Source organism: Miniopterus natalensis, chromosome 1 (assembly GCF_054644295.1).
Source record: "Miniopterus natalensis isolate mMinNat1 chromosome 1, mMinNat1.hap1, whole genome shotgun sequence".
Lineage (NCBI taxonomy): Eukaryota > Metazoa > Chordata > Mammalia > Chiroptera > Miniopteridae > Miniopterus > Miniopterus natalensis.
In genome coordinates, this window is record NC_142081.1 from 39,196,372 (window position 1) to 39,212,862 (window position 16,491).

The following is a 16,491-nucleotide window of genomic DNA, read 5'->3' on the forward strand; positions in this document are numbered from 1 at the left end:
TGAATAGAAGTTGGTTACTGCTGGTGAAGAGAAATGTTATGGATTTATTTTCTTAGGTTAATCTTGTATGTAATGATTTTACCAAATTCTCTTAATAGTTTTAAGTCTATTTGTTGATTCTCTGTTTTTCAAAGCAAATGAAAACATTATCCTCACATAATAATAGTTTTATTTCTTCTCTTCTAACTCTTCTATTTTTTATTCTTTCTTCCCTGATAGCTTAGTCTAGAACTTCAATTATTATACACCAAATGATAGCAGTATATTTGGATTCTCTAATTTATTCCAGACTTCAAAGAGAATGCACTTAAAGTTTCTTCATTAAGTGTAATGATTGTTTTAAGTTTGTCTCTCCTATGTCCAGTTTGCTATTATTTAATTGTAAGCAGGTGATGAACTTTATCAAATGCTTTCTCTTCATCAATTGAGATGTTGTATGACTCTTGTCCCTTATTAATGAGGTGATTTCTGAAATTGAGCGAACTTGGAATTCCTGGGATAAACCCTACTTGATCAAAAGTTATTTTTTAGAATATATAACTGTGTTAGTTAACTCATGTTTTATTTAGGACTTTTGTATCTAGAACTTAGGTAAAGTGAAGCGCTTTTTTTCATTTATTGCTTTGTCCTTACTGATTTTGGAATCAAGATTACACTGGTTCCATAAAATAATCTGGGCAGCTTTTGCTCTTTTTTCAATTTTCTGGAAAAACTTACATAAAATGGGAATGAACTGTTTCTTGAATGTTTGGTACAACTCCAGAAATTCATAAACTTTTCACTATTCTGACTCCCCCAACCCCATTGTTTTCTACTATTAATACGTTTTGAAAGATTTGGTTTAAATTAATAAGTGTGAGCCTGTTTCTTTCCCCAGATGCCTATACCTGTAGAGAAAGTACACACACAGCCCTTAAGAATGGGGCCACCACAAACAACGTCAAGCACCTCGACCCACTGTCAACCCTTTTACAATCCGTAAGCAGAAAGGCTTCATCCCTCTCCTCAGGTCCCTCCCCTTCAGCCCTCCCTCTACCCTGGGACAGATGACTCAGCTTCCCGAGTCACTGGGTAAAGGGATCCCTAGGGACTAGCTCTCTGGAATCTCACCTACCCACTTACAGTGACTGTATACCCACATCCAATCACACCTCCTTCCAGTCTCAGAAAAGGAGTTGTCTCTTCTCAAGTCCAAGGCAAGCCTATAAATGTGCTCCAACCCTCCTCCCCCTTTCTCCCAGGAACTACACTCCTTTAGACGTCCCCTCTCTCCTGAAATTTAAATGCTCTCTTCCTACAGGACTCCTCTTCCTCAGTCCAACAACATAATCAAATCTCACTCATCCTCCCCAAATCCCTCCTTTGTGTGCTGTGGGACAGGCATTCTCACACACACTGCAGGTGGGAGCGCAAATTGGCAGGATCTTTCTGGGAAGCAATTTGGTAACCTGAATCAAAAGCCTGAAAAATATTTGCACCCTTTGTCCCAGTAATCCTGCCTCTAGAAATCCATCTAAAGAAGCAATCAGAAATGCTGACGAGGAGAGATGTTTAAAGATGTTAATCTCACTGTTATTTTAACAGCAGAAATTGGAAACAATCTAAAGGTTCAACAGTAAGGGACAGGTTAAATAAATGGTACTTAAAGAAGATGAAATTTTGGGCAATCACTAAAAATGTAATTTTTAAAGAATAGTTGACATTAGAAGCTGTTCACGAAGCAATGATGTAAGTGAAAACAGCAGCATGTACCATATAAAAATAGCTAACACTTCTGGAATGTTAGCTATTATATACATTCTTTCACTCAACCTTCACAACATTCCTGTACAGTTAATACTGTTATTTACATTTTGCAGAGAAAGAAACTGACTGAAAATAAAAACATCCAAATCTATATGGGGAGGATTAGTGATGAATTTTATTTCCTTCGTTCTCTTTTGTGTTTTCCAATTCTTTAAAGAGGATGGATTACTTTTTGCCAAGCAGAAATACTGAATCATTCTTTCTGGTTTATATATTCTAGGAATAAATAATTTGAACAATACAGAGAAAATGAAAATCCTCTTCCGACTACTGCTGTTCTAACCACCAGAGACAGCCACAGTGGACAGTTTGGCTTTTCTATTTATATTTGCTTTTAAAATGTGTATATAGACATATACACTTTAAAAAACAAATGTGATCATTTTACCACGTCAATATTTAAAACTCAAACCTTTAGGCCTCTGCATTTTGGTCTCTGCCCTGAGAGATGTCCTGGGCTCCTTTCTCCTGGAGCTGCCCAAGTTTAATTTTGCCAAGTGCTGACTGTCTGTCACCCCAAGGGCTCTGGCTTTGGGATGTGGATAACTGAATTCCTGTCCTATTCTACCATTTACTAGCTGTGCGACCAGAAAGGGTAATCACTTTTTCTCAGGGGGCTGTTTCTCCATCTTTCAGAAGGGTAACAGTTCTTGCCTTGCCCACTTTGAGGGGACATTGCGGTGTTCCAAATGTATGATGGGCGTGACTGGTTAAGTGCTGCACCCAAAGCAGCACTCTTGGGGCTTCTCCTTCCATTCCCCAGCTGCCTCAGGAATTCGTCAGGTCTCCAAAAGGGGGCCAGAGCACCACAAGAGGGGAACGGGCCTTGTCAACAGATAAGCACTAGAGGTCTCCAGGCTGGAGTCTGGCTTTTGAGTCCCGCCCCCCCCAAGAAGCACGGGCAGAGGAAGTATGTCTAGGTGCGGGAGCACTATGACAGCCGTTGGGTGAAGGGCGGGGGCGGAGAAAGCTGTAGAGGCAGCTGGGGAAAGCGGGGAAGGGTTGAAAACACTGCGTAGTGTCCAAAGCGCATTTTAAAAGCTCTGCGGGAGCGAGGAGCGAGATGGTGCAGAGGCGAGGCTTTCCTCCGCAGACCTGCCGCCCTCTGGTGGCAGCGTGCAAAAGTTACAGCTGCTCGCCGGCCCCGCCTTTCCGCAAGGGGGTTGAGGGGTTCAGTTTGCCGCTCACACATCCTGCAAGCAAGGGGCCCTTAGCAAGCCCTCATCCAAGACCTCAAGCCTGCCAGAAGGGGAAGCCAGGCATGAGTGAGCCAAGACTGGAATCTGGGACTCTGGATACCCACCCAATTGACACAACCACCTCTGGTAATTGTGAAAGCAAAAGGCACCAGACGATGAAGGAGAAGATATTTTTTCAGACTATTCCAATACGGAGAATGTTCATTAATGAGGAAGGTATCAAGGAAGACGAATGGGCACCCTGGCCACTGTGGCTCCGTGGTTGGATCATTAGCCCACTGACCAAAGGATCACTGGTTTGATTCCTGGTCAACCTGGGTTGCAGATTCCCAAGCCAGTCGTGTGCAGGAGGCAACCAGTGATGTGTCTCTCTCCCATAGATGTTTCTCTCTCTCCCCCTCCCTCCCTTCCACTCTATCTAAAAGGGAAAAATATTCTCGGGTGAGGATTAACAACAACAACAAACGTACATGTACGTGTGTGTGTGAGCATCCCACATGTTGATCTTACAAAGTGAATTTGACATACTTCTATTGAATCTGGGCAGAACTTTAACTCTCCCAACCAATAAGATGCAGCAGAAGTGACACTGAATGATTTCTGAGTTTTAGACATAAAAGGCAATATGGCTTCCACCTGGCTTCCTCTCTCTCTCTCTCTGAAACTTGCTCTTGGAACTTGCCCTCGGAACTCAGCCTCTACTACATTGCTACACTGTGAGCAAGGCCAGGCTACACAAGAACTCATACATGGGGGGGGGTTCTGGTTCATAGCCCTAGCCAGGCCCCCAGCTGGCTAACAGCCAGCACCAACTACAGGTGAATAAGCCTTCAGATGACTAAAGCCAAGCTGGAGACTTGAGCTTTTGAATCTCCCTGCTGAGGCCTCAGATACTGTGGAGGAGAGCCAAGCCATCCCTCCTGTACCCCATCTAAATTCCTGATGCATAGAAACTGAAAGAGATAATAAATGATTATTATTTTAAGCCATTATGTTTTGGGGTAATTTGTGTAGCCATAGTAACTGAAACATGCAGTATGCATGAAAACCACTTAAACACAGACGATTCAATAAAAATAATTATAAACAGGATGAAAACTTGAATGTCATATTCAAAACCAATTTTTGAAAAAAGAAGACCTATATAGCTTTAAAAAAAAGATATAACTTGAGCCTTTAACAGAGAGGCAAGGAAGTAGAGAGCTGGAAAACTCCCCACCTTATCTTGTAAGGAGGCAAAAATTATAGATTTAGCTGGGATCTGATAGTTAGAGAAACATGGGTTCAAGAAAGTTTTTTACAATTTTGAAGGTGTCAACAGAATTAAAACAATAGGCTGTACTTCTAACTCACAGAAAATAAAAACAAACAAATCATTGTGCATATACCACAGAAGGCAAAAAACTAAAAAAGAGGAAGTATAGACCAAAACATGAAAATAAAGCCCAAACATGAAAATAAGACCAAACTTGTCACGATAAATATAAATGCACCGTACTCTCCTCCTAAAAGCCGAAGACCCTCCAACCAAATCAAGACAATTTAATTACTACAGTACACCCATATAACTGCCGTATGCAAGATACAGCTAAACAAAACTATACTCTTCCCATCTGTAGCATTTGCACATTAGGCCAGCAAACCTTCCAGGCGGCCCGCTCGCCAGTCCAACGCTGCTCTCTGCCCAGTAGGTGCTGAGTGCTAGTTTCCAGATGGGTGTGGGCAGACTCAGTCTAATGGAAGGGCCAAGGCTGACAGAGGTGACCACCTCAGAAAGCCATACCTGCGGGACAGGAGGTGCTGTGCAGTTTTCTGGCTGAGCAACCCTGAGCAGTGAGTGAGGGTGAGACCTTCCTCCTACATGCTTCCTGCCTGGAGGTTCAGGGCCAGGATGAGGAGGCATCATGCAGGAGACCCCAGCCCTGAGGACTTTGAGGCTTCGGACAGTTACCTAAGGTGAAACAGAGCTAATGACCAGAAGGGCAAGTGCGGGCATTTTCTCAGTCCCAGGCTGGGGCAGGTGCTTGTTGGGTGCAGCCCCAGGAAACGTGGGCGGGGTCTCAGCTAAAAGGGGAGGAGGGAACTAGCACTGACTGAGTACCTTTTCCGTGCCTGGCACTCCAGAGCATTCTAATCTTCACAACTCTGCAAATATTTACTGAGTGTCTGCTATGTGCCACACACTTAGTCATTAGAGATGCAGTAGTAAATGAAACTAAAATCCTTCTCCTCGTGCACAAATAAATATTTGACATAATTTTAGTGATAAACACCACCAGTATTAAGTACTATGAAGAAAAATTAAAGGGAAAAAATGAAAGGGAGTGCTATTGTTAAGAAGTGGTTAGGGAAGGCCTCCTGGAGGAGGTGACATCTGAGCAGAGACCTGAATTGGCAAGAGTATGAGACTTACATTTAGTGAGGTTTCCCCAGTCTAAAGAAGAAACACACCTCAGAAGGATGGTGGCTTTCCCTAGATTACAAAGTTCCTAAGACATCACAAGGGGAGGGTGTTCCTCCTAAGGTTCTGGGCTCAGCTGAAGTGCTGAGGTAGAACCTGACAGTCCCTGGAACCCTGTAAGCCATTAGTAAACATTACATCCCTTCCTCCTTTCTGATGCTCTGCAGGAAGGAAGAAGAGCAACAGCTAAGAGTAACACTGACTGACTGCTACCTGAGCACCAGCCATATGCCAAGGACCACTCTTTGCCCATTCTTTGCCGTTTTCTTCTTTCTTAGTTACAGATTTTGTTCAGGGCAGTCATGTGTGTCCTTTGCCTTTTCCAACTCCTTCCTTCCTGATGCCTGGACCTTAGAGCTCTAGCAACCATCTTGGACCATGAGTGGTTGCCCTAAATCAGGGGTGGGGAACCTTTTTTCTGCCAAGGGCCATTTGGGTATTTATAACATCATTTGCGGGCCATACAAAATGATCAACTTAAAAATTAGCCTGCTATATTTGGTCAAACATTTAATTAACTCACCTCTAATGTGATGGCTGGAATTGCTTCTCTTTGGTGAGGCCCTGGCAGGGCCAGGCCAAATGATTTTGTGGGCTGTATAAGGCCCATGGGCCAAAAAGGATAGCAGAGCCTGGCCCTGTGCCACAGTGGAGCCATCAGACCAGACCATGAAAGACAACTTATGACATGCAAGAGAGAAATTAACCTCTGTCATCTTAAAGCCACTGCTACTTGGTTTTCTATTATATGAAGCAGAACCTAATCCTGATACTTAAAGAAAATACATGTTTTCGGTTAAATATAAACATGTGTTTGCTTGAGGTAAGTTTTCCTGCTTCCATTAAAATCATTTTTGTTGGTCAGTAAATGATAATATATTTGTCTCCACACTCAAATTTACATTTTTCAAAGAGCTTGGAATCAGTATTTTCAAGTTTATATCAGAGTCATTGAGACACGGCATCTTAAATAGCTTGGAAATTAGTATTCCCTAGGATAGAAAGTATTCCTTACTCTTTTTAAGAAGTTGACTTGTTTATAGCAGCTACACATAGGTATATGTTAGGATACTCAGGAGGTAATGAATTCATTCTTTTTGAATTGAGTTAGCAGCAAATACAGAGAATGTCCTACATAAGTTAACCAGGTTGCATCCAGTTCAAAGTGAGACTCCCAGATCACGGTCCCTGCCCTCCCTGACTGGAATGTGATAGAGATATAGGTGGTAGGTCACTGTCAGATAGCAGGTTAATGTGTTTGGCCACTGAATCATTATTAAAATAGAAAGTGGTGTACACATGTGCACACATGTACACATACATGCACGCCCTAATGAGGAGGCCGATGTGATGTAGGAGTGAACACTGGATTCAGCTTGTGAGGCCTTAGATGATTCACTTAATCTTTTTGAGCCTCGGTTTCCTCATCTGAAAACAGTGGCTTATAACATGGATGTATTATGAGGATTAAATGAGAACGTGCATATAAAATGCCTGGTATTACATATGCTTTATTATTAACACTCGATAAATGGTAAATAAAGTAGGTTTCTTTTTATTTTTGTCAGTAAGCTAATTTGGAGCAAAGAAGACCAATCTGTCACTTCAGCAGAAGCCTTACTCATTTCTCAAGTCACTTGAGCCACTGCCCAGCCAGGCCCAGGGAAGAGGCTGTTGAAGCCCTAACCCCGACACCCTGCCCTGGGGTGGGTCCCGGAGCCTCTCATCTCCCCAAGGCAACAACAGTCGGGTCACCAAAGCCCAAAAGAGTTGGATGTAAGTACAGATTAAGTTTCAGTTTTTATTTAAAGATCCTAATTTCTGGACATTAATTTTGGGGATTACAGTGGTGGCTTAAGCTACTTTAAGACATTATAAGTTGAAGTCTTTCCTTCACTTGGCTGCTAAAGTTTAATTCAGTCTAATTATTTCATATGGATTCGACGATAATAGTTTCATAATTTCTAGTATATTAAGCACTTAATATGTTGTGTCATTTGAAATCACATATTAAATTCAGCAAAGTACATTTTAATGAGAGTTAAGTGGTGTGAAAATATTAATACAATGTGATGGCTCATCTTGGTGCTCATATTTTGTAGGTCTGCTCCTGAGGCGCACATGCCTCGCTCACCAGGTAAGGGAAGCATTTAATTGCCTGAGGCTAGAATGGGTGTATAACAATCCAATATTCCTACCTTCTGCCATACAGTACTTCCCAGTGGGATTTTGCATTGTGCTTCACGACCCTAAAAAGCAAGTAGAGAAATCATTATTTCCATTTTAGAGATGAGGAAACTGAGTCTTACTGCTGGGCCATAAATATGGCCCTTCTTGGCTCAAAGCCATTGCTGTTTTTACTTATATCACAGCTGCTGTCAGTGTAACCTGGGGGGTTAGTGACATCTGGACTCAGGGCAGTAAGGATTTGGATCAGGTGTCATACTCCTCCTACCCTGCAACCCCACATAGAGAAACTGACAGAGACACCAAGTAGCAGAGTTCATACTTGGCAATTCTTTTTGCACCCCCTTTTTGTGTACCTTCCACAACCTAAACCAAAGCACTTCATGCTCTTAGGCTACCCTGAGAATGCCAGAGAAAAAAAGACTTGAACTAAACTACAGTGAACTCTTAAAATAGCAACAGCTCAAAATAATCATATATCAATGGCAGGATTTGCGGCAACAGAAAGAGAGCTTCTCAGATCCCTGAAATTGTACTCCTATGAGCTGCTCAAAGGGACTTCCGGCAGCCTAGGGTGTGGGTCTTCAGTTATACCCAGTCCACCTCCAGCCATGCTCTGGCTGGAGCCTTTGGAGCTTCTGGGTCAGGCCCGTGAACTCGGCATGTCCCTGCCCTACAATCTGGGAAAGCCACAAATGTCTTTCACCCCAAGTTCTCAGTACAGAGAAGGCCAAGGCTGCTTCTCTAGTCCTGGGCCCTTCTTGCTTCAAATGAAATGATAAAACAAGGCTCTCTGGTTGTAGAGGAAATACTACCAGTTTAGAGAATCCTAAGATCTCATGTTTTCACTGACATATTTCCACTATGAAACCCAGTTCTTCATTGTTCAAAATCAAATTAAAGTCAGCTCTGTCCTCTACCACTAGAATAGTGGGAAGTACCACTTCAGACAGTATTACGGAAACCACTCCTCATCTCTTGGGGCTGCAGCTCAGGAAATTCAGAGAAGACTCTTGGAACTTAGGCCACCTCAGGCCTACAGAGTGGAGAGAAGCTGACAGCTCTGAGAGCTGGCAGGAGCTGGGCTTCCACCACAGCTCTGAGACTGCTGACCAATGCCAGTCCTCTCTGGCACCAATACACTCCTTTAGCCTCTGCCCCTAGCGGGTCAGTGGGGATTTGGACTTCCCTGGAAATCATGATCCCCTTGGCTTTTCCTTATTGAGTCCCTCCACTTGTCTCCTCTCTTCCAGCTTCATGGCACATAAAACCCACTCCCTCCCCTCTCCCCTCCCACCCACTTCCTCCATACTGGGCCTTCAGGGCTCAGGGGCAAGTGTGGTGTGGTTCAGCAGGTCCTGATCTTATGTCCATAACAGCCCTGGTGGACTGTTCCTGGGGTCTTCAAGCCCCAAGAAGGACCAGCATGCCCTACCCTTCTAGAATACAAAACAAAGTGTTGTTTTCTTTTTAAAAAATTTTTAAATTATTTATCCTCATCTGAGGATATTTTTTCCATTGTTTTCAGAGAGAGTGGAAGGGGGGAGAGAAAGAGATATCAATGTGAGAGAGACATATCGATTGGTTGACTCATGCACCACCCCGGCCAGGCCAGATGGAGCCTGTGACCGAGGTGTGTGCCCTTGGCCAGGACCCTTGTCACAGGCAGTAGCTCTAATCACTGTGCAAAACCTGCTAAGGCTATTTTTTTTACATCTTGCTAATTACAGTCTCCAGAAAAGTTCTTCAGTTCCCCAGTTACAAAAATCACAGCATGTCAAAGCTGAAAGAGATGTTAAAGATCATCTCTAGGGAAATTTCTTCATTTTGCAGAAGACAAACAAGACCAGAGAGGACCTGGGGGGAGTTGGCCAAGGTCACAAAGATAGGTGCAAGGAGGGATGGGAACTTGTTATAGAAATAGATTTGTGTGTGTATTAGAGTTAGGAAGATAAGTTTGATGTGTGTATTCATCTGTAATACACACCAACAGGTTATATCCTGCTGTAAAAATAAAATCCTGTGTATCCTGCCGACTATGCCAATTGTCCCAGTTTCTCTGGAGACGTATACGCAGATGGTCTAACTCCCAATACGTGGATATACCACCGTGAGGGTCGAGAGACACTTTGGTTCAATAAGACCGAGCCAATAACTCAAGTTTCAAGAAGGGAGACAGAGACGAACATAAAGCAAATCACACAGGGTTTATCTACCAGTTCCCGATGGTTCTCAGCACCAGCAGGGCCACCTGGAGGATCCGCCGAAAGACACACACACGAGGTCTGAGGATGCGACCGTGAGGACGTTGGTCACTGCAGCCCTCTAGAAGTTCTCGCAGAGAGAGGCAGGGCAGAGCAAGGCAGGGGCAGCTTTCCCGGAGCTGGAGACGAAGTCTGTGGAGGGCAGACAAGCGTCCAAGGACGTGGCATAAAAGCTCCTGCTTTTAACAGTTCAGTTGAAGGGTGTGGTGCATCTTCAGTGTGTCTTATCAGGGTCCTACAGAGCCTGGGGCCTGGTTGGAAGCTGGGGCTACAAAGTGTTAATCTTATTGTGGCACGCAGGCATCACAATTACACTCAGTCACACAAAATGGAGTTACTTATTTCAAGTCTAATACATACATCAAACTTATCTTCCTGACTCTAATACACACACAAATCTATTTCTATAACAGAACTACAAGTCAGCTCTCTCTTCTCTGTACCACAATTGCTCATGAAGAAAAAACAAACAAAAAATCCACCTCTGGCTCAAAATAACACATGCTTGTGTCCCAGGAATGGTGACCATCCGGGTCCCTCTCCTCTTGGTTTCTGCAGGAAGGCAGTTACCACCCACAAGATGTACCTGTCACCATGACGCGTGTGTGCATCGACTGTGTCCAAGGGCTCTCCTTCTAAATAAATGTAATTGAAGATTAGCATCCTCTCCCATCAATGCTAATACGCTTTTTCCTTACTTGCAATTCCCTTTTGTAAATCCGAGGGAAACAACATTGCCCAAATTAGCTCTTTTCGCTCAATGAAGGCCGTATTAGCATTCCGAGGTTTGCGTTTGCTTACTGCTTATTTAGAGGGAGGTCAGATGGGAAGTCGGGCAGCCTAGGCCTGATTTCCATTTCACTAAAAGCAGGTGGGGGACGGGGGACACGGGGGACACGGGACGGGACGGGGGGACGGCGGGACGGGGGGGGGCCTCCAAAGGCCCCAGAAGCCTGGCTGAGGCTGGATGAGTCCCTCTGCTCTCAGAGCGCACCCAGTGCCTCCACAGTGCCCCCGCTGAGGGCTCGCCCAGATGGGAGACACGACCCAGGTGGCCCCAGGGCTTCCTCTGCCGGGAACTCTCAGGGCTGGTCCCTGTCGTCAAATGACAGCTCTTCTGCCCACGCACTAAAGTGGCCTTCATTCCCGCCCACTCTCTATCTCCCATATTTTTTCCTAGCCGGGCTTAGCCCTGAGAAAGCTCTTTCCTGGCTCCATTTCCACAGCAAACCTAACTAAGCGCTTGTGAGCTGGCCCCGCGGCCCGGCGCCCACGTCGCAGGTGCTGGGGTTTGGCGAAGACTGAAGGCGGGAAGCCGAGCCGGCGATAAGCCCTGGGGGTGTCGCAGGGAGGCCCACTCCGGGCCCCGTGTCTTTTCTGAGTTCCACTGTGAAAGGGGAAAGATCAGTGTTTGAAACCAGACTTGCGTCGGAATCCCCACTTCTTTTCACCACTGGCAGGGTAACTTTGGCCTTGGTGGTTTAACCTCTCGGCTCCTCAATTTTTAACCTTCAAAATGAGGGGGACGGTGCTAAGTGCCTGGCCCAGTGCTGGAGCAAAGGGCGGTGACCTTTCCCACAGCCACCACCAGCGACTCACACAGAGGAAAGCCCGGCGGGGAAGCGGCGGCGCGCCGGGGCCCATTCCGGGGTGGCGGCCGCCCCTACCCAGCCCCTTCCGGGTCACGACCGGGCGCTCCGACCCTACCAAGGGTCACGGTCCCCGCTCACGGACCGGCCGGACCAGCGGTTCGCAACAGTTTCTGGGGCTCGGACTGCACTTCCGTGGGGATCTCACGGGCACCATAGGCCCTCGCTAAAAAAACGCACTCGCGCAGCGCACAAGTTGCGTCCCGTAGTTTCCGGGCCACCGCGCTACCGCGCTCTCTTCGCCGCGGTCGCGAAGGAGCCCCAGGACCGACTCCTCCGCGGCTAGTTGGACCCGCGCGGCAGCGGTGCGCGCTTGCGCGGACCACGTGACCGAGCGTGACTACCAGCGCCGCCCTCAAGCCTCACAGAGGTCGGGCGGGTAAAATGCCGATTTCCCATGGTCCCTTCATTTGCATATACAATGTAAGAAGGTTAGGTAGACAATTAGATTTAATTTGTACATAATTACAAAGATACAATTACAGCAGGTATTACACAGCAACCCATAACTTTTTGAGTATCTTGGAACTTAAAAAAGTGCACAATATAGTCACCATAACTGTAAACGTTTTGAAAGTCTGGGCTTTATATACTGTGTGACAAGAACGAGCGTTTGTGCTCGCTTCGGCAGCACATATACTAAAATTGGAACGATACAGAGAAGATTAGCATGGCCCCTGCGCAAGGATGACACGCAAATTCGTGAAGCGTTCCATATTTTGCCCCTGCGTTTACCTCCAGGTACACAGTGTGCATCCCGATGCAAACATTTTTCATCTATAGGCCATACCTTTTGTTTGGCACAAAGGAAACTAGCCCCAGAAGATGAGATAAGAGGAGGTGGGGGTTCGTCAGATTCCTAAGGTTTGCCCTACTTTTTCCATCTGGCCCTTGGACCCCAGTCTTCTCTTTTCATCTTGCCTCTGCTTCTCTCAGCACTATCCTGAGTTCTCCGGTACCTTACACTTAAGGAAGTGGCCTTGCCAAAGTTGATCCATTTCAGGTCCAAATCATAACAGAACTTTAGTGCTACGATAAACATAAAGTGATCTAAAACAGAAACTTGCAACAAGACTGACTCCTTATGCTGCCCCTGATTCTTTAAAAAAATAAAAGTCCTCCTTATTGGGCATCTACCACGTGCCAGGGGCTTCACCAATATCCCATTTTAATATTTCTGACAGCCCTGCCCTATGGGTGTTACTGTCACCATTTCACAGGAGATAGGAGAGAGGCACAGTAACCTGGGCAAGATTATGTAACCAGTCAGTGGCTGAGGCAAGACCTGAGATACTTAAAGACACAGACTCTGAAAGGACTGGGTATCTACCCCCAGGTAATTCAATTGCAAAAAGCACACTCCTAAAGATGAGAAGAAAAATAACAAGTCCAACAAAGTTCATGTTTCCTGTGATGACTTTGTAAAAGAAAATTTTAATAGAAATTTTTTGTCTAGGAGAAAAGTGTTGGTGCTTAATCTTTGCTGGTATATGAGCACGCACATAGCCCCCCCGGCAGGCCCTGCAGTGACTGGGAGCCCAGTCAGGGGCCTCCAGGGGTCGCGGGGCTCCCGGGCTCTGCGTCAGGCAGGCGGTCGGAGGCGAGCCCCAGTGGCCAACAGGGCAGCGGCGGGCACTCTCCTAGTGGGCTCCCGGAGCTGCCACGCGGCGGTGGATCAGGCATCCATTTCTGTTCCCTTCAGTAGAGGTGAAATGATCCTTTCCAGGTAATAGCCGGGACAGGCGTCTGGAGCTTCTCTCGTTTCTCCCCCTCCTCTGCTCATGGCCTCCAGTGCTTGGAGTTAGAGGACAATCTGGTTTTCCTTTGGTCCCCCAAAGATGCCTGTGGTTCTTCGTTGAGGCTACTTGGGCATTGGGTGAGTGGTTTTAAATGTCTCTTTCTGGGATGCCAAATAAGCAAGAGACCAATGTTGGTGCGGCTCTCTCTCCTTATAAAGAAACATCATTTTTGGCATGATCATTGTCTGAGAGCAGAAATTAGGAAAGACAGGGAATTCCTAGTTCTGGAAAAGCCAGAGACCTGGCTGACTCTCCTGGCTCTGCACAGTTCTATGAAGGAGGTACCCTTTCCCCCTCGTTATAGATGGGAAAACTGAGGCAATGAGAGATTCAACAGCCTGCCCAATGCCACACAACTAGTCAGTCACAGAGAGGGGATTGAGACCTACGCTATGCACCTGGGTGGGGGTGGGGTGTGAAGAGTGGGACATAAGGATGTTTAGAATTAAGGGAAAGAGCATTCAAGTCCATGCTACCTTTGTTGGTATTCAGAATTCAAAGGCAGGACTCACGTTTTTTGCAAAGAATGGCGGCTTTATTTTAGATCAGGGTAGCTGGGAATGGGTGGACTGGTATGTGCCCAGTGACCTGGAAAATGTGAAAGAGTGAAGGAGCACCCTCTTTGTAATGCGGTTGGAAGAAGAAAGTTTTCTTATTTCTAGGTTGCTAATCACTTACGTGACACCTGCCCCCCAAACTAATCCTATTGATGAAGGATCTTCTGAGCAGTAAACCTGTGCTTAATTACCCTTATGCACACGAGCTTAACTGCTTCCCAGTAGATGTCCAGAAGCACTTAGGGATTCCTTCCCTCAGACAACTTAGAACCCACTCATCTAGACAACCCGAGCATCTGTAATGCACTGGGCCTTGTGTTGGAGGTGACAAGCAAGAGCAAGATGTGGCCCCTGTTGCAGGAGTACTTACAGTCCTATGGGAAATAGACACGCAGCCAAGAGTAACTCAGGGAAGTGAACACCCTGTTAGCCTCAGGAACCAAGTGCCATGGAAACACAGCGATTAGTCCCAGGGATCCAGGGGTCTTCCAGCTGTGTGTGTGTGTGTGTGTGTGTGTGTGTGTGTGTGTGTACATATATAATGTTTTTGTTGATTTCAGAGAGAGGAAGGGAGAGGGAGAGAGAGAAACATCAATGATGAGAATAATTGATCAGCTGCCTCCTGCATGCCCCCTACTGGGGGTTGAGCCCACAACCCTGGGCATGTGCCCTGTCCCGGAATCCAACTGCTACCTCCTGGTTCATGGGTCAATGCTCAACCACTGAACCACATCAGCTGGGCTTCCAGGTGTCTTTTGAGCAACCTACTGGTTTCTCCCAGGGGAGTGAAAAATCCAGCAACCAGCTGCTGTCTCCACCAGCTCCTTTAGCTTCGCTCAGTTTCTCACTCCGGATTTGCTGGGACAGGTGATGACAGAGACCACCTGTCCCGCAGGCCTCCCTGTGAGGAGACCGCAGTTTCTCTGCTGAAAAAGGGGGCGGGAGGTGGAAGGAGCTTGGTTTACCTGGTGCTTTACCCTTAGACCTCGGACTCCAGAGCCAGATTTCCTGTGGGCAGAGCCAGGGGTCGGGATGAGGAACCAAACCCAGCAAGAACAGCCGGGAGGACATCCTGTGTCCCCCAGCCCGCTCCCAGTTCCCCAAGCCCCTACATTTTCCTCCGTAGGACAAGGCGCCTTAGTCTGGGGCCTTCGGACACTGGATGTAATGCCTAAAATGTGTCGCAAGGTGGCAACATTGTGGCGAGAAATAGACAAAAAAATCCTGGGTTTTTTTTTCCAAAGCATATTTTCCCTATTAATGTTTCATTTAACTTAATTAGAATCTGGTAAACTAATTAAAGTAGCTACGAGCCCCGCAATCAGCAATAATTCGTATAATTATTGATAATTACATCCATACCGATCGTTTGGTTATTAACATTTGGGGGGGAAAACAAACCACTTCTGAAGGGACACGGAGCCCAGGAGGGTTTTTGCGACGGAGCTTTCTGGGTCGGATCCGCCTACACCTCCAATCCTCAGAGATTCCGGCCCAGATGGGGCGCCCTTTCCGTCAGGCCCGAGCTGCCTACAGCTTTCCCGGCTCCTCGGTGTGGGCCGCAGGCGCTAAACTTCCTGCCCAGGTAGACACTGTTTCCCCCTTTTTACCGAGGAAAGTGCGGCTTCCAGAGGTGCGGTTACGCCGCGGGGGAAAGGCGCGCACCGTCCAGCGCCGGCGCTGCCCAGCCGCGTCCCAGCTCCGCTCGCCCCGCGCCCGCCCCGGGGACGCCGGTCGCTTCCTCTCCGGACCCCAGCCCCACCCTTGGTACAGCGCAGACGTGTCTGGTCTGTCCCACCCGTAAGAAATGTTCCCGCTCCCCGAAGGGTCGCTGCTGGGAGATGGTGCGTCCCGGGGCCGCTTCCCTCGGCGGCGCCTCACCGTTTACCCGGCGCTCTCCCCGCCGTTCTCCCTCGCGGCCCCTCTTTGTCTGGCCCTCGGAATAACCCGGGGCTTGAGGCCTCCGAGCCTCAGTGCGGGGCGCCCTGGGGACTGGCTCCCGGCCTTGACCGCGCGATGGGGCTCTCGGCCCGCTCCCCTTCGGAGCGTCTCCCAGCCCGCGTCCCGCTCGCCCGCTGCGCTGCGGGCCCTCAAGTCGGCCCTCCCTCCAACTTCCCGGCCCCAGCTGCTCCGCGGGCCGCGCGGAACCGCAGGACCGCCTCCACTCCGGGAGCCCTGCGCCGCCCCAAGACGCACACGCAGGGAGAGCCTGGCTGTGCCTGGAGCTGGTCATCGGGGCGCTGGTCCCCCGGGGGGACTGCTGCTGCCCTGCGCGCTGCTTCCATCCCAGAGCGTTTCCACGGGTACAGGGGCCTGAATATTATTCTACAGAGGCCGACACTGAGGCCTCGGGACGACAGGGCACCCCTGCCACTTAGCCGAGGAGGTGAAACTGGACGCCAGGGCTGCACGGTTCTCTACACTGTGCACTTCCCCGCTGCATTTACACTTTCCTCTTACCCCACTGCAAAAAGCGCGCTGCAGTTTCCACCCTTTACCTAGAGGCCCACCAGCAGGTTCGCTGTGGAAACTGAGACCGACTGGAGGCCCCAGGTGAGGCCTCAGTAAC

General features: G+C 47.6%; 1 non-coding gene across 1 annotated transcript; it reads left to right on the forward strand.

The window, feature by feature from the left end:
* Nucleotides 1-12,181: 12,181 nt before the first annotated feature.
* LOC148094097 (U6 spliceosomal RNA) lies at nt 12,182-12,288 on the forward strand. Its single transcript, XR_015713677.1, has one exon. It is a non-coding gene; the product is annotated as a U6 spliceosomal RNA (small nuclear RNA).
* The last annotated feature ends 4,203 nt before the right edge of the window (nt 12,289-16,491 follow it).